Raw genomic sequence first — 15,382 nt, 5'->3', positions numbered from 1 at the left:
AGGACTTAAAGGTCTAAATCAAAGCAATTGATGCAGCATAAAAACTTGTTGGAACAAAGCCACTCTGACAACTGGGCGAAAAGACTTCAGGGCAGAAATTGGATCCATGTTAAAAAGGCCACTGCCATGAAGGACTCACTTCTCTGGTAATCTTCCTACCATATCTCAGGGACAATAGAGCAGATGTGCCAAGCAGGTAGTCCAATGAGAACCACATATACAGGCAGGCTTATTTGGGAGAAAATGGTCATTCAACTAGAGAATCATCACTGGATATACAGGCTGTGGGCCATAGAAATTGTAGTCTAACTCATCTGGGTTTTAAAAATAAACAGCACCCTGAACTCAGTTGAAAAATGAAGATGGGACCTACAAAGTGATTGTTAAATTTATGTCATGTACATGCTCCAAGGAGCTCAGTCAGCCAGTAACCTGGAGGTTACATATAGATACATAATATGCCACATTTCTGCCATATTATTAGTCACCCAATCAGGAGCATCCACAGAGGGGGTCAAAAAAAGTCAAGTTGGTGGCCATGCCTGTGCGTTTTTTTGTTTTCTTTTTGACCCCTTTGTGGATACTCCTAAATCCAACAAGCCTTGTATTTTTTCATGCTGTCTTTCTTCCTGCCATGTAAACAACGGAGGTATGGACCAACAGATATTCCTTCCGGGCTAAGCAGATTTTTTAGGCAACTGATATTTCTGAAAGAAAGCAGCTGAGTTTAGGGGGCTGCCGAGGATAATTTAACTGCTGCTGCTTTCCACTTTCACTGCAGGAAACCTTCCCTCCTTCCAAGCCAACTGGCGAAAAGAAGGTGGGGCGCTGCTTAAATTTCCTTTACTGTTATCTTTAGGTTGAGGCATCTTATCGGTTGGGTTGACGCAGGTCCCTTCCCTTCCCAAAGGAGACTAGCAATTCAAGGACGTTCCTTCCTGCTTAGAGAACCTTCTTTGAGGCAATGCTTAAAAGGGCTTGTGGAACAAAGGACTTCAAGTGGGAAGGGCAAAGCCTGGCCCTCCAGATGTTTTTGAATGCCAGGTCCCAGCAGCTGTAGCCAATAGTAAAGGATGATGGGAGGTAAGGCTTCTTGGTGTGTTTGCTTTACTAGGTTTATATTCTGCTTCAGTTAATGCAACTCAGGACATATTCAACATGTAAACAGGATTAAACACTAAAAATTAAGGTAATGGAATAATACACTCCTGAATCCATTTCATGCATCAGGGAACAATAAGAGTCAAATAAACAGACAATCTCAATGCAGAAGGAGACAAATTCATATCATAATTGTCCCCAAGGCCTGATGAAACAGCCAGATTTTAAAGGCCTTTCTAAATCCCAGCAAAGTTGGGTTGAGTCAAATTTCAGAGGAAATGCTGTTCTATATTGCTCAAATCAACAACCTCATCCTTTGCTTATCTCTGGCTTAACTGGTGGGTTTTCTTCTGCTGCTTGGTGGCTGGAAAAAGGTCTCTTCCCTTGTTGTCTCTCTGTCTGCTTCACAAACAATTGGGAACAGTTGTAATTCTGGGCTTAAGATACTTTTGGAAACTCCCCTGCATATTTGTACAAATTTGGATCAGGAATAAGATTCAGGTTAACTTCCATACTCCAGGATTAAAGCTCAGAGTTTTGCCAATTCTACCTGGAAATGCTAGGGATCAAATCCCGATTCTGCAAGTAGGAAAAAGCCAACAGAAAAATGTGAGTCCCCACACACCATGGAACCCAGTGCTGAAATTTGTTCAGAGAATTAGAATTTGAGATCAAACACACCGTGGCACATAGTGCTGGAAACAATTTAAAGAATGAACTCATGTTCTTTGATGAGTCTTTATTTAAGCAGGTTACACCTTAGTGCAAGAGAACCTTACAAATGTCACACCTCCCTATAGACAGCAAATAATCCTTGTTTCAGTCATATATTTTTTTGCTGTTCATGATCTGCCATTTCCTCTGCTACTGATTTGTTGTTCCGCCTTTTCAATGGTCTTTTTACAGCTGCTCTGGGACATTGTTGGCTTAAGGGAAAAAGCAGTACTGTTAACATCAGCACAGCTCAGGATGACTTTAAGCTGCCTCATTCATTGGTTAGGGATGAGATGAAAGCATCATGAGACATGGCAGGATAAAAAGGTCATCAGGGAACATTTTTAGGTATAAGTGGAGAAAGGTCCTTGGTCAAAGCACTTTTGTGATGTTTTTTAGATATTGTTTATGGTTGCTTCCAGACTTAAATAGTACAATCTTGGGTGTCTCTCTTATAATAGAACATTCTGTGAAATAAATAACAACCGTAATTCCCACCATCTATTCTGCTGATTTAGAAACAGAAACTGTACAAAGGTGGATTTCAAAGGTTTGCTTTCATAGTCCATGTCTCCCTCCCTGAGCACCTGCACCCACTCTTGTTTTCCAAATTTTGACATTAAGTTCATATTAGTGAAGCTGAAAATTGCAAATTCCATTGCCAATATTGAACAGCCTATATTATATTAGTTTATATCTACGTTTCCCACACTTGGCAACTTCCAGACATGTGGATTTCGGTTCCTAGAATTCCCCAGCCAGTATGGCCATTGATTGGAAAACATACAGTAGGTCTACAATAATGGATCTGCTTTCGATACTTCAGTGCATTGATTTCAGTGATGAGAAGAAGTGACAATCATGTGAAGAAGTCATTTTACAGAAAATAAGGGTCACAAACATTCTCCTTTCTCACTCATGAAATATTAGAAGATGTGGGTATGAAACTTGGAAATGTGGGTTTATCCACAAATATTCCCTTTCCTGGGGAAATCAGTCTTGGCTGTCATATGTTAATCAGGTCCTGGTTGGTTACCTTAAAAATGGTCTACAGTGAATGTACAGGCTGCAAATCCACACCTCACATTCCAAAATTTCAGTTGCTACTGAGGACAGATGTTCTTTCCGTCATGTACCCAAAGACAGATTCCCCATGAGTCTTATTGTTTCTTGTTTTTATTTTCTCCTTATAAGTAGAGCATTTTGTGTAACATTTGGCTGTGGCCAAGAAGATTTATTTTAATTTTTATCAACTTGTGAGCTGAAATTTAATATGAATGCAGAGATCCTGCCCTAACTCATTAATTATAACAGACAACCACAATTTTGTGGTCTGCTGAGAACATTGCATGTGTTTTGTAGGTCAAATTTCATATACCATATCTTTTAATTTATTTTTTATTTAAATAATGTTTCGTTTTGTTTTTCCCTGGTGAGAGTGGTCTATCTCCCCAGTGTCAGGAAGAAGTTCTGATTTCTCTAATCACACACATTTATGCTATAGGGCCAAGAGGTTGTATATAGAAACTATTTTCTTTTTTGGTTTTACCCTTACATACTCCAGAAGGTCAGTACAGGTTGTGGGAGGGAGGGAAGATAGTAGTTATTACTAAACAGCTACACCAGGGCAGAAGTTGGAGTCAGGGAGTCTAAACACAGTGGGAGAGAGGTTTGAAACCTCCAGCTTTAACCCTACAGGCTCAGCCCTACTGCTACTCAGTCCAATAACTTGGATTAAATTAGAGTGTAATAGCAAATATTGATTAACTGGATAGACTGTCCTAGCCCAATTTAGTGCCAAATTTATTAACTTCCAGTTTGTTTCCAGATGCACGGTTATGGGGAGAATATAAATGCTGTTCCTCAATTTCATCTTGTTTCCTCCACTTGAAAGAGTCCCATGGTTAGGAATGTAAAGCTTGGTCAACATGACTGTACAAGATCTCTTCTAATTCTACAAATGCTATGTCAAAGACAAGAGGAAGAATGTAGTCCTTTAGATATTGTAGAACTACAGTTCCCAGCAGCCCCAGATAGGAAGACCAGTGTTGAACATCTAGAGCAACAGAGATTCTTCACTCTGTCTAACCTAGGATTTCTGGGAATAAAACTCTCAGCTTAGTAGATTTATGACAAGGGCTTTTAAGACTTAGCAAAAGGCAGTTGATTATATTGATGGTATTATGATTCCACACACACAGACACACACACACACCACACACCACACTCTCTCTGTAGGGAAGAGGTGGGAGGATCTGTGAATAAAAGGAAACAATTGGTTCTACAACTGGTCCTGAGAAGAAAACCAGTTTGGTTCTGCAGGAGATTTGGGGCCTTTTCCTAGAAATTATGATGTGAGACAGTGATATGAATCCTCATTTTATAACACTGATATTAATCCTTGTGATCTCTGCCAAGGAAATGGAACTAACTTCTCACTACTTAGAAATGAGGTACATGAACATCACACCAAATAGGTGAAATAGCTTCTTCTTCCTGTGTGTGTACCTGTGCTGGGCAGTCTAGCACCAGGCTAACTAGTCTGAGCTTGTGTATATCAGCTCTTAATTATTACCCTATGATGAAAATACAACCCATCCATTTTTCAGGCTTTGGATGTGACATTCCCGTAAGGCCACTTTGGAGATTGGTGACTCATTATGGTAGCTGATGATCTCCAAGCAAAAGCCGAATTTAGAATTTAACTTTTCAGCTGCCAGGATCTGGGTGCAGCTGCCTCTTCTGCTGTTTCAAAGCTACCCTAGGGATTGGCAAGCTAAGATGAGCATCTGTATTTGCAGCTAGCCCTGACCTTTGTGAGCCTTTTTGTCTCACTCTGCTTTCAGTTTATGTTAGCTCTGCCTGAATTCTTTCCCAAGGGGAATAGATGTTCCTTCCAACAGCTGGGCAAATTAAATTATATTTAATCCATGTAATCTCATCTGCAACATCAAGGAATAGCAAATGGAGGAAAAATGCTTCTTAAGCAGGCCAGCCCTTGTTATGGATATGAAACAAGTACACAAATGCAGAAGTTAGACTCACCCCCTTGAAGCCATGTGCGAACCATCCACATCTTGTACTGCCACATGGTTGACATTGGTCAGAAAAAAGGCCATACAAGTGTGTGCGCGCGTGTGCGTCTGTGTGGTGGGCTCTTTCTGTGAGGACAGGTATTCTGGTCATACTCTGACTGTGGACTTTTTCTAGTTGATACAAAACACTGTGTACATCAGCATCCAGAGGATAGGGCTAGTTCATACAACATGCGTGCGCACCCCCCCCCCCCAAGCAGAATTAAATGGTACTTTCCTCCTTAGAGTTTATTTTTGGACCTATTCCACTGTATGAATCACATTTGCCCTGCAGTAATTTCATGTCCTCTGCGGTGCTTCCAGTGAACAATTAGATAGATCAGAAGCAAAATATTTTGTCTTCCTGTGCAAAGAATACAGGTACAATGTCCTTCACAAGGATTTTGACAAAGTCATTCACCAAAGCTTCAAAAACAAACTCAACAGGCATTAAATAAGGGGACAGGATCTCCCACAGATTGGGAAGTGGCTAATGAAGAGGAAATGAAAAATAGCGATTCATCCAATATCCTGATAACCATGGCCCAAAGATACCCCAGTAACTATTTTTAAAGTACATGTATTTTATTTATTTAAAACATCTGTATAGCTGCCCATCTTAAATCAAACTCTAGGTGGCTTACAATCAAGAATAAAACCACATATACACAAGAAAACCAATAAATAAAACCAATAACCAAAAAACAGAAAAGCCTGGCCTCGTAGCCAAACGCCCCTGATGTAACCCACACATTGTCTCCACACTTGTCCACAGGTCATTCCCATGAACAGGCAGTTTACATTTGTCTTTATATTTGTTCCACTTTCCAAGTAGTGTTTTCCATCTTCTCCTGACACAAGCCTCAGATGGACACAATCTATGAAGTTTCATTGATGGTGTTGGTGATGACACACTCAGAGGCTGGGTTCTTCTCAGCTCTTATTGGCCAGTTTCAGCTGCTGTGGGCATGCTCCCTCCCCTCTAGTCACTGTGTGCTTTCTCCATGGTCGTTTTGCTTGGCCTGCAGATGGGAGAGGTGGACCTGGAAAGATGGAACACAATGAACCTGGGAAAGGAATAGATAGCTTTGTAAACAAACAGCAGGTGGAAGGTCTGCAAGCAATCCATTCCAAAAACAAACGAACAGGAGAAATATTTGATTATATGTATATTAGTTGTATGCTTGATTGCTCTTTGTGAATGTGAGTGTTCTTTTTTCTTAAAAAATCCCGTCTCAGCCTATGGGTGGTATGTATCTTCCTCAATCTCGGGTCCTCTACAGAGGCCTGGGAGTTTGAGGGTTCTGCGCAGTATCTTAGCTGTTTCTAGCACTGCACTCTTCTGGACAAAGAGCTCTGATGTTGTTCCTGGGATCTGTTGGAGCCACTCTCCCAGCTCAGGAGTCACAGCCCCGAGTGCTCCTACCACCACTGGGACCACTTTGGCCTTTACTTTCCACATCTTCTCTAGTTCCTCCTTCAAGCCCTGGTACTTCTCCTGCTTCTCATACGCCTTCTTCCTGATGTTGCTGTCACCATTACATCTATCACCGCCGCTGTCTTCTGGTCCTTGTCTACTAGCTGTGATGGACTGGAATGGTGGGAGGGGAGTAAAGAATGTGCTCTTATCTCCAGAGGAGCGAGGAAGAGATAAGCGGAGGAAACTGGCACCTCCCTAAGAAATGTTGATGTCAGGCCTAGCCCAAGGAACTCCAAGAGACCATACAGAATCAATCCAGCAAGGTTTATTAGCTACGACCCATTTACAAGAATCTTCCCAGAATGAAAACCAGTTCCTAGGCTCAGTCAGTTCACACCGATGGAATTTCTTAGGGAGGTGCCAGTTTCCTCTGCTTATCTCTTTCTCGCTCCTCTGGAGATGAGAGCACATTCTTTACTCCCCTCCTACCATTCCAGTCCATCACACTAGCCCATACACTGTGCAGATGTTCCTGTACACAATGCCAGCTACTTGGTTGTGCCGTTCAGTGTATGCTGTTTCTGCCTGCATCTTACACCCTGCCACTATGTGTTGGACTGTTTCTGAGTCCTCTCTGCACAATCTGCACCTTGGGTCCTGTCTAGTGTGGTAGATCCTGCTTCTATGGATCTGGTGCTTAGTGCCTGTTCTTGTGCTGCTATGATCAGTGCCTCAGTGCTGTCTTTTAGTCCAGCCCTTTCCAGCCACTGATAGGATTTCCCAATGTCAGCCACTTCTTGCCATGGCACCATACATACATACATACATACATACATACATACATACATACATACTGTTTTAGTGTTGTATACTATCCAATGTAGTCAGGCAACATTATAAATTTGATTTATATTATATTATATTATATTATATTATATTATATTATATTATATTATATTATATTATATTACTCTATGGAGCTAATGTATATCCCTTCTGCCTTCTTTTCTCAGAGCTAAACACACGTATTTTCCTCAGGCTATCCTCATAAGGTTTAGTTTCCAGATGAGATGGCCTTTGGACTTAATCCAGGTAGCTAATTTTTATTCTCTTATGCTAGAATAACTCCTGAGAGGAATTACCTATTTTCTTCCCATTTTCTTGAAAATTAGCCCTTTTTCTGGGAACGTATGGCTGGATGATCTTAGATCCTGTTGATTCTGGCTTTAGCAGAGTCAGGCATCATAAAGCCACTCCAGCAGGGGAGAAAGACTGCTAGTGTTTAAAAGATTGGCAAAGATGGGTGAGGAACTAAGTGGAACTTTCCACTCCTGCTGTCCCTTCAGAAGGTTAAACACCATGAGGGCATGACAGACTGGGGCTCTTAGCCAGAGTCAGACATTCTCAGGGGCTTAGCACTAACAGCAGTTGCCAACCAGGAGCTCGGATTACCACTCAGCATAGCTGTTTGCAGATATTAATATTCTTCCTCTTTCTCTTCCATTCCCACAAGCCAGTTGATAAGCTAGTTCTTTTCCAAGCAAATTGAAAAAAATGGACTTTGCCTTGTTTTGGCTATGACTGTATCATATTCCATCCATGAGAGCCCCAAGCGAGCTTGTTGCCAATATTTAGAAGAAATGGTAGACTGGCAGAGAGAACATACGTAAACACTGGTGCTTGTAGTTTGGATGATATCCAATATTCTACCTATGAATAAGCAGACCCATTTCAAGGACATCTATAGTCTAGGCTAAATTGGCTGGGGAATTCTGGGAGTTGAAGTCCACACATCTACAAGTGGCCAAGGCTGAGAAACATTGGTCTAGGGCAATCTGGCTAGGGAATTCTAGGAGTGAAGTCCATACATCTTAAAGTTACTGAGGGTAAGAAACACTGGTCTAGGGCACAGGATTGGCCTACACTATTCATAGAATTCTTCTGAAAGTGAATCTACTTTTATTTTCTTTTTATCTTATATATGCCTATGATACATACACACACACACACACACACAGAGTTCTACATATAATTTGCTGTGGTAGCTAAAATTCAGAGGTGGCTGTCTATATATTGATCCCTGGTCTGAAGCCTAATTAACTATTCATCATAGCACAGCAATGGGGTTCTGGTTTATGATCTGGAACAACTGTTGTTAAAATGCTTCCATAGCCACAGAGCTAAGTCATGAAGCAGACCTTTCTGCTGAACAAAGCAATTCCCACCAACACACACCCTACTTCATAGGATGGTTACAGAAATTTGAACCCCTACCTATGCTGACCTTCTGCAGAGAATAGGTGTGGCATTAATTCACCAATGAAGAGTGGCATATTAAAATAGGTTGCATTATCAGAAGCGCCTGAGTGGGAACTCCCTTTGGCCAGGTGTTTTTAACGTGCACTTTAGACAGCAGGCCCTGTGTCATCTAAGAGGCTGCCAGAGAGAATGTGTGTTTAATCAGCTTGTTTCATGTCTATGGTCTATGCAAGATACCAATCTCTGCACTGATCAGAGCTCATCCAAATGGACAAGTAGCCAGAACAAGAGCCACATCAGTGGGGCTAAATCCCTGCACTAGGTGGCATTTCTTTCATGACACATCTCATCTCTCCATGCACACTGAGAGCCACAAAGATATGAATGGAAATTGGGTGGGCAGCAGTGAGCAAGCTGGAAGCATAATGAGCCATGCTTTGAAATTCGGCTCTGGGTCATACAGCTAACCAGAAAAGGTTAAACAAATATGTGAGCTGAAAGGGAGGAAGAGCCTTTAGCCCAAAGACAAGGACTGGAAGCCAAGTACTTCCAGTTCTTGGTGCAGTTCTCAGAAGCCATGCAACCTTTGTTTCCCCTCTTCTTGCTAATCTCTGTTATGGACTTATCTCTCTCCTAAAATAATTTTTGTTTTAAAAAGCTGTAGCGCAGCAACACTGAGGCTTGTGTCGGCTTTGTCTTTCAGATCGCTCCCTTGTGAAAACTAGTAGCAGAACAACTACAGCATGTTTCCTATCTGTGGAGACAACTCAACAAAAGAGACAAGAAGCCTACACCATTGCCAGTTTGCTTGTTATCCAGTATTCCTTAAAAGACAGGAAAGCTAGAACATCATCTTAGAGCAGGAGTTAAACCATTTTGATCAAATTTGTTCTCAGATTCAGACAGCAAGTTTGCCATGGGTGGCAAGCAGTTTCTGAATCTCTACGATGGGCCAGACAAGATGACAAATTGCAAACCTAGGTTAAGGAGCCAGGCACATGGGGAGGGGGGCAGTGGATCGTGAAAGTGAAATGTTTGTGTCTTAGTCATTCAGGAACCACATTCTTTTTCCGACAGCTGTCACCCATGCCTGCACCTTGCTACAACAGCTAGTTGGCGCAGGGGGAGGGGGAGGTATGTTTTAAACGATGCATACAGGAAAAGACATCACGCTGGACCTCTGTGGGGGAAGGGAGCAGAAGAGACAGTCATGTCTAGCTTGAATTCAGGAGTTAGGAGATGGGGTGTGGAAAGAGTTCTCACTAATGGAAAAATGGACCATCCATAAAGTTTGCAAACCAATAACATTAATAATAATGATAATTCAAAAAAAAAATGCCAGCTTTGTTACGGCTTCCAGTAAAACTCAGCTCATAAAAACAGGCATGTCATGAGTTCAGTCAGGTGAGATCAGATCCTGAAGTAATGCAAATCACTGATGTGGAAGTGCTGTGAACTAAACCAGAAGCTGCAGTTTCATATCTACTGCCAAGTTTTCACTTCCTGAAAACTATGAGGCCTGTGACTGCAAACTCTGACTTCCATTCATGGCAAAGGAAGTGTGAGTTCATCCACTTTTTCTCTTCCAACATCTCACTGCTCACCTGAGCTACCTGAGCATTCAGCCCCAGTTCCTGCAGAGTTTTTTAAAAAAATCCTTTTTGTAACCTTTTAGATTGGGGGTGTAACTGAATCCCAAACTATTACCCTTTGGGGCCAAATATGACTATCCTTAATCTTTGCCGGTGAGACTTCTTCTCTCCCACTTCTCTTTAAAAAATGGGCAGTCATGGTAGGATGTGATGCAGTTATGAATCATGATCAATCAACAACAAATTCTTTAGCTATTTGATACAGTACAATTTGCAAAAGCAGATTTGGATGTGGAACATATCCAGTCAAAGCTGAATCTCCAAGGTGTCCCCCCCCCCCCAAATCATCCACAGAAACTGTGGCAAGCAATTTTTGAAGGATCCAGAACTGCGTGTCTGCTCACGCATGAGCCAAACTACAAAACTGGTTTGTGTTGGGTCAAAGCATGGCAGGCAGAAAGCAAAGGGAACTGAACTCTAAACGCAGCCCTTCTAAACCCCAGAAGGGCACAGTCCAGTGTTCCTGCCTCTCAGCATGTCAAAGTCCCACGTAGCACGCTTTCAGTCTCCCAGACCGCTGTATTGATGGGCAGCAATGCAAGCGGTTGAGGCTGTGGCCTGACTTCACCTCTGCAGGCCCAGAGATAAGCCTCCCTCTTTTTGCTTCCCTTTTCCTTTGCAACCGACATGTACCTGACACAGCAGTTTTTAATCTTCTTCTTCTTCTTCTCCTTCCCAGTCCATGAGATTGTTTTCACTCGCAAACAAGCCCTTGGCACGGCACTCAAAAGAGCATAGCAAGGAACGGTCCTGCCTTTCTTTGCTCTCCTTTGCGTTTTGCAGCTTGCCATTGTTTTGCAGGACAGCATGGAAAACAGTGGGATAAGGCTGTGGAAATAAAGGGGTGGAGCTGAGACAAGCCTGCATCATGCAGGGTTGGGGGATAAAAAATGGGGGCTGCCAGGTCTTTCCAGTCATGCTGTCGATCACTATGAAAAATAGCTCTGAATCTGAGCTCTTAGAGGGAGCGGGGCCGAATGGATGTCAGAAACGCAAGGCCTTCTACAGAATGATAAAGCTGTAGTCTAAGACACCATGAATATGACAAGCTGGTGAAGGCTGGATTGTCTGCATAGCTTTTTTACGTTCAAAGCTTTCTCCTACTTTTACTGCTGTTTACAGACCCGCTTTGGTGCAAACTGATCCTTGAAGTGGAATTTCCCCATTCCGTCTCCAAAGTTGCCTCCAGGCTGCTGACAACTGATACTCATTTGTTTCAAACTCAGTAGCTCATGAATTATCAACGAGAGGCCAGAGATCTAAACAGCAATTTATAGTGACATATGGCACAGAGGCTGGGGATGGAAATGGGATTAGAGAGCTGCCATCTACAAAGATGCAAGGCCTAGCATACGGATGTTGCTTTTGATGATATATTCCTCTGACACACTCCGTCCAGCTCCACCTACTCTCTTGGCACACGGCATGGGCAATGGGGTAGTTGCAGCTGCACGAGCTGAAATGAGCTCCCTCCTGAATATGCAAGAGGGGACGTTGGTGCCAAACAGGACTGAAGCATCTGCCGGAGAGATGGTGGCATTTCACCCGTTGTGCCAAGATGTTGGATGATGGAACTAAATAGTCATAAATGCTAGTGCTGTTTTAACTGCTCCTACCATCGTTAACCAAACACTCATTAATGCTGAAGTTCTTCATGAAATAATAAAACAAATGAAGTTCAAAAGCCTTCTTTTCTCCTTCCCACTTCCCAGTTTTGGAAACTCTTGAGGGCAGGGTGCTTTTCAGTTCCAGAATCATTTCCAAAATTACAGAGCAATTGTCCCACATGCTCTGTTCCCAGTCAGACTTCAGGGCAGCCATGCCTGGTGCTGCTGGGATGCTGATTCTGTGATTCATGCCATTCTCTGTCTCTCCTTTCTAACAGCTGGTGTCAGTCCTAGAGACAATTTGTGCCACCTGGATTCTTGTGCAATAAAAGCTAGACTTTATTTAAACAATCACATTCTGTACTTCCACCCACAGACTCATGGTGCTTAACTCTGGGAAACTAAGATGCAGTGGTTATATAACTGGCATTCTGAATACATAGGAGCTGAGAAACCAAAAAATAAAAATAAAAAAATCTCAGGACAAGAAGCAAGAAAGAACAGCAATCTTGTATTTGCAAGAACCCTCCACAATGTCATTTGCCACTCTCCAAGTCCTACTTGGATGAAAATGAATTTGATTCTCCACTCATCCCTTCTGTTTTAACCTATCAACTGCTGTACTTTATATAGTTTCAAGAGATACTGAATTACATCATGAAGTTATATTAATTTAATATTTGGATTGGAATTCCAACAAGCCTGGAAGCTCCTGAAATCCTACCTTTTTGACAGCACTATTGTTTTAATTAATTAATGCATTGATTAAAACAAGACGAGAGCTGTGGGCTGGGGGATGTGCCTCATACAGGGGCCCAATACTCTCCACCACTCCCATCTGGGAACCATTGTCTTGGATTGACATGCAATGTCCAATTTTCATGACAAGCAGCAAAGCAGTGTTGGTGAATCCCAGCCTTTGGGCACTATACTCTGTAAACTATGACGTGAAGAACTGAGTTAGTCATGAGGAAGAAATCAAGGCATAGACTTTTTAATGAAAGATATTTCAAAATGGCATATTAGTGGAGTTGAGTTGAGCCTTTGCCTCCAGCAGAAATCACATTGCTCACCGGTTCCAAATGAAGAGGAAGGGTTAGTTGTGCAATTGTTGTTGAAACATAAAAAAACTAAAAGGGGACTCACCTTGTGGAAAAATACAACATCTGTTTTTCACTAATAGGCTTCATGGACTTCACGCAGAACGACTGTGCATTGGGTGTAAACAGGTTCACGTAACTTTGTGTGGCTACTGCTGTTTCAAAAGCACTAATAACACTGGGAAACTCTCCCATACTCCATTGCAGAATCCATTGGGCTGGGTCCAGCCTAAAATAGTTGCATTTGTTGCTAATGAAATCAGTGGGACTTAACAAACTTTAGCAAATCTATATTCCATTAACATGGGATGAAATTAAATGAAGGTTTTCCATTGATAAAACTGCTTCCCGTCCGTGAAATTGGGAATGGAATAATTCCTTGCATTGTGGCTCTCCCACCCACCAGCAAAAATATGAGGGAAGAAAACCTTATTGCATGAATATGCTTTCGTTTGTGCACCATACGCTTTTACATTTACTCTAGCTCCAATCTTTATATCTAGGGTCATGCGATGTTAGAACTATTCATGTTATAAACAACTAGCTTATGAAATTCTCTGTTGCAAGATGCTGCAATGCCCATTAGCTTAATTTGTTTTTTAAAAGGTGGAGACTTTAAAAAATGGGACAGACTTCTCAGAATCATAAGCTATGATAACATAATGTGGTGACTTCTACCTCAAAGAATGAGAAAATAATATTTTGTGTACTGCACTTAGCTCCTCCTGTAATGTTCTCGGTTCTTTTGCACCTAATCAGAGACAGGATGAGAAACAGCAGAGGTCATAATAAAGTCAGCTGGGGAGCCAAATAGATAAAAGATGTTCAGAATGAGACATTTGGGAGGTTTTTTCTCTGCTGTTATTTTTTAAAGAAGCAAATGAGGTAGTGATGAACAGAACAGCATTAGAAAGCCTTCTATACATCAATGGACACAAAACTAGTCACACAATGTCCTTTGCAGTAAGCTGATCTTCTTTTTCACTTAGACCCTATTATTTACAGATGGTCACAATATTGTAAGGTATTTTTGCCTGCATGAGATCAGTTTAGGCCTATCTCACCTAAAGTCCAGCCCTTTTTACTGAAAGCAGTTCCACCCATATTGAGTCATAACATTTTGAGCAATTGAACATTGAGATTGCGATCAAATCAAAGAGATGGATGTATGAAATGGTCCGCCTAACCTGTATTTACATGGTTCCCACAGCTAATGCAGGCCCAACTGTGAAACATTTATTGTAATGAACTGGAAAGAAATTAGAGGTATCCCGTTTAAATTTTTAAAAATAATATCCTGTTTTGAGGTGTCACCAGGCTGTTTTGTAAGTATTTCTATAGGACTGGAACTACCTTGTCATCCACCTGTGCTCTACCTAATCTTACTTCTTGACTTTATTTTATAGATACTGCGAGAGAGCAGATAAGAACTCTCCTTCCACCCACATCAGAAATGATTATTGCATAATTAATTTAAAAAATAACAGATAATTCCAGTGGAATGTATGGGCCCACCACAGACTTATTGCTAGAGTCTATTCTGTATCTTTTTGTGTGGCAATTATTGAAAATATGTATTTCTCCCCTCATGTCCTCTTATAATAAAAGATTTTACAAGGTAGCTAACAGCAACAAAATCCCCAAACAACTGAATCTATATTAAATGTCTTAAATGACCACACATCTCTCCACCAAATTATAGATATTAAAATATTAGTAATGTATCAGTAAAGTAAGCTAGTAGAAAAATATGAAAATGTAAATAACAGTATAGATTTGGCTCATTTCCAATACATTTCCAATAGCTGGCAGCTAACTTTGGATTAAAGATCTTCAGTACAGAACATTCCACCATTCTTCTATGAAAGCGACTCAATTGTTGAACTGCTGTTGCCATTAGAAATTTTTCCTGTCAATTGCTCTTTCTGTAACTTGAACGCTAGTCCTGAGTGTAGGAGTAGAAAGAACAATGAATGCATCTCCTTCTTCTTCTTCTTCTTCTTCTTCTTCTTCTTCTTCTTCTTCTTCTTCTTCTTCTTCTTCTTCTTCTTCTTCTTCTTCTTCTTCTTCTTCTTCTTCTCCTTCTCCTTCTCCTTCTCCTTCTCCTTCTCCTTCTCCTCCTCCCCCTCCCCCTCCCCCTCCTCCTCCTCCTCCTCCTCCTCCTCCTCCTCCTCCACCACCACCACCACCACCACCACCACCACCACAAAAAGTATGGTAAGGATGCCTGAGGATTTGGAACTCTGCAACTTAGGGTACCACTGCAGTAATGATCTCTCTTCATTTACCGTCAATTTAATTTCTGAAATTCATCATAAACAGGTAGGGAAGCACAGATATCATGGCTTCTGGATTTTTTTCCCAACTCTTTTACCAGCAATAGCTATAGGAGATTCTGTATTTTCTTCATATATGCTGTTCTGGATCATGTGACGAGGGAGGTGAGCAGAGGTTT

The 15,382-nt window shown here is 41.5% G+C and overlaps 1 long non-coding RNA gene across 1 annotated transcript; it reads left to right on the top strand.

The window, feature by feature from the left end:
- Positions 1–933: 933 nt before the first annotated feature.
- Positions 934–10,865, top strand: LOC112541716 (uncharacterized). The gene is made up of 3 exons (XR_003085681.2): positions 934–1,083; positions 7,323–7,401; positions 9,272–10,865. It is a non-coding gene; the product is annotated as an uncharacterized LOC112541716 (long non-coding RNA).
- Positions 10,866–15,382: the final 4,517 nt, after the last annotated feature.

Source organism: Python bivittatus, unplaced genomic scaffold (genome assembly GCF_059951505.1).
Source record: "Python bivittatus isolate LINGU-HERP-01145 unplaced genomic scaffold, Pbiv_v1 ctg000080_np1212, whole genome shotgun sequence".
Taxonomy (NCBI): domain Eukaryota; kingdom Metazoa; phylum Chordata; class Lepidosauria; order Squamata; family Pythonidae; genus Python; species Python bivittatus.
The sequence above is the reverse complement of the archived record's forward strand: the minus strand, read 5'-3'. Positions and strand labels throughout refer to the sequence as shown.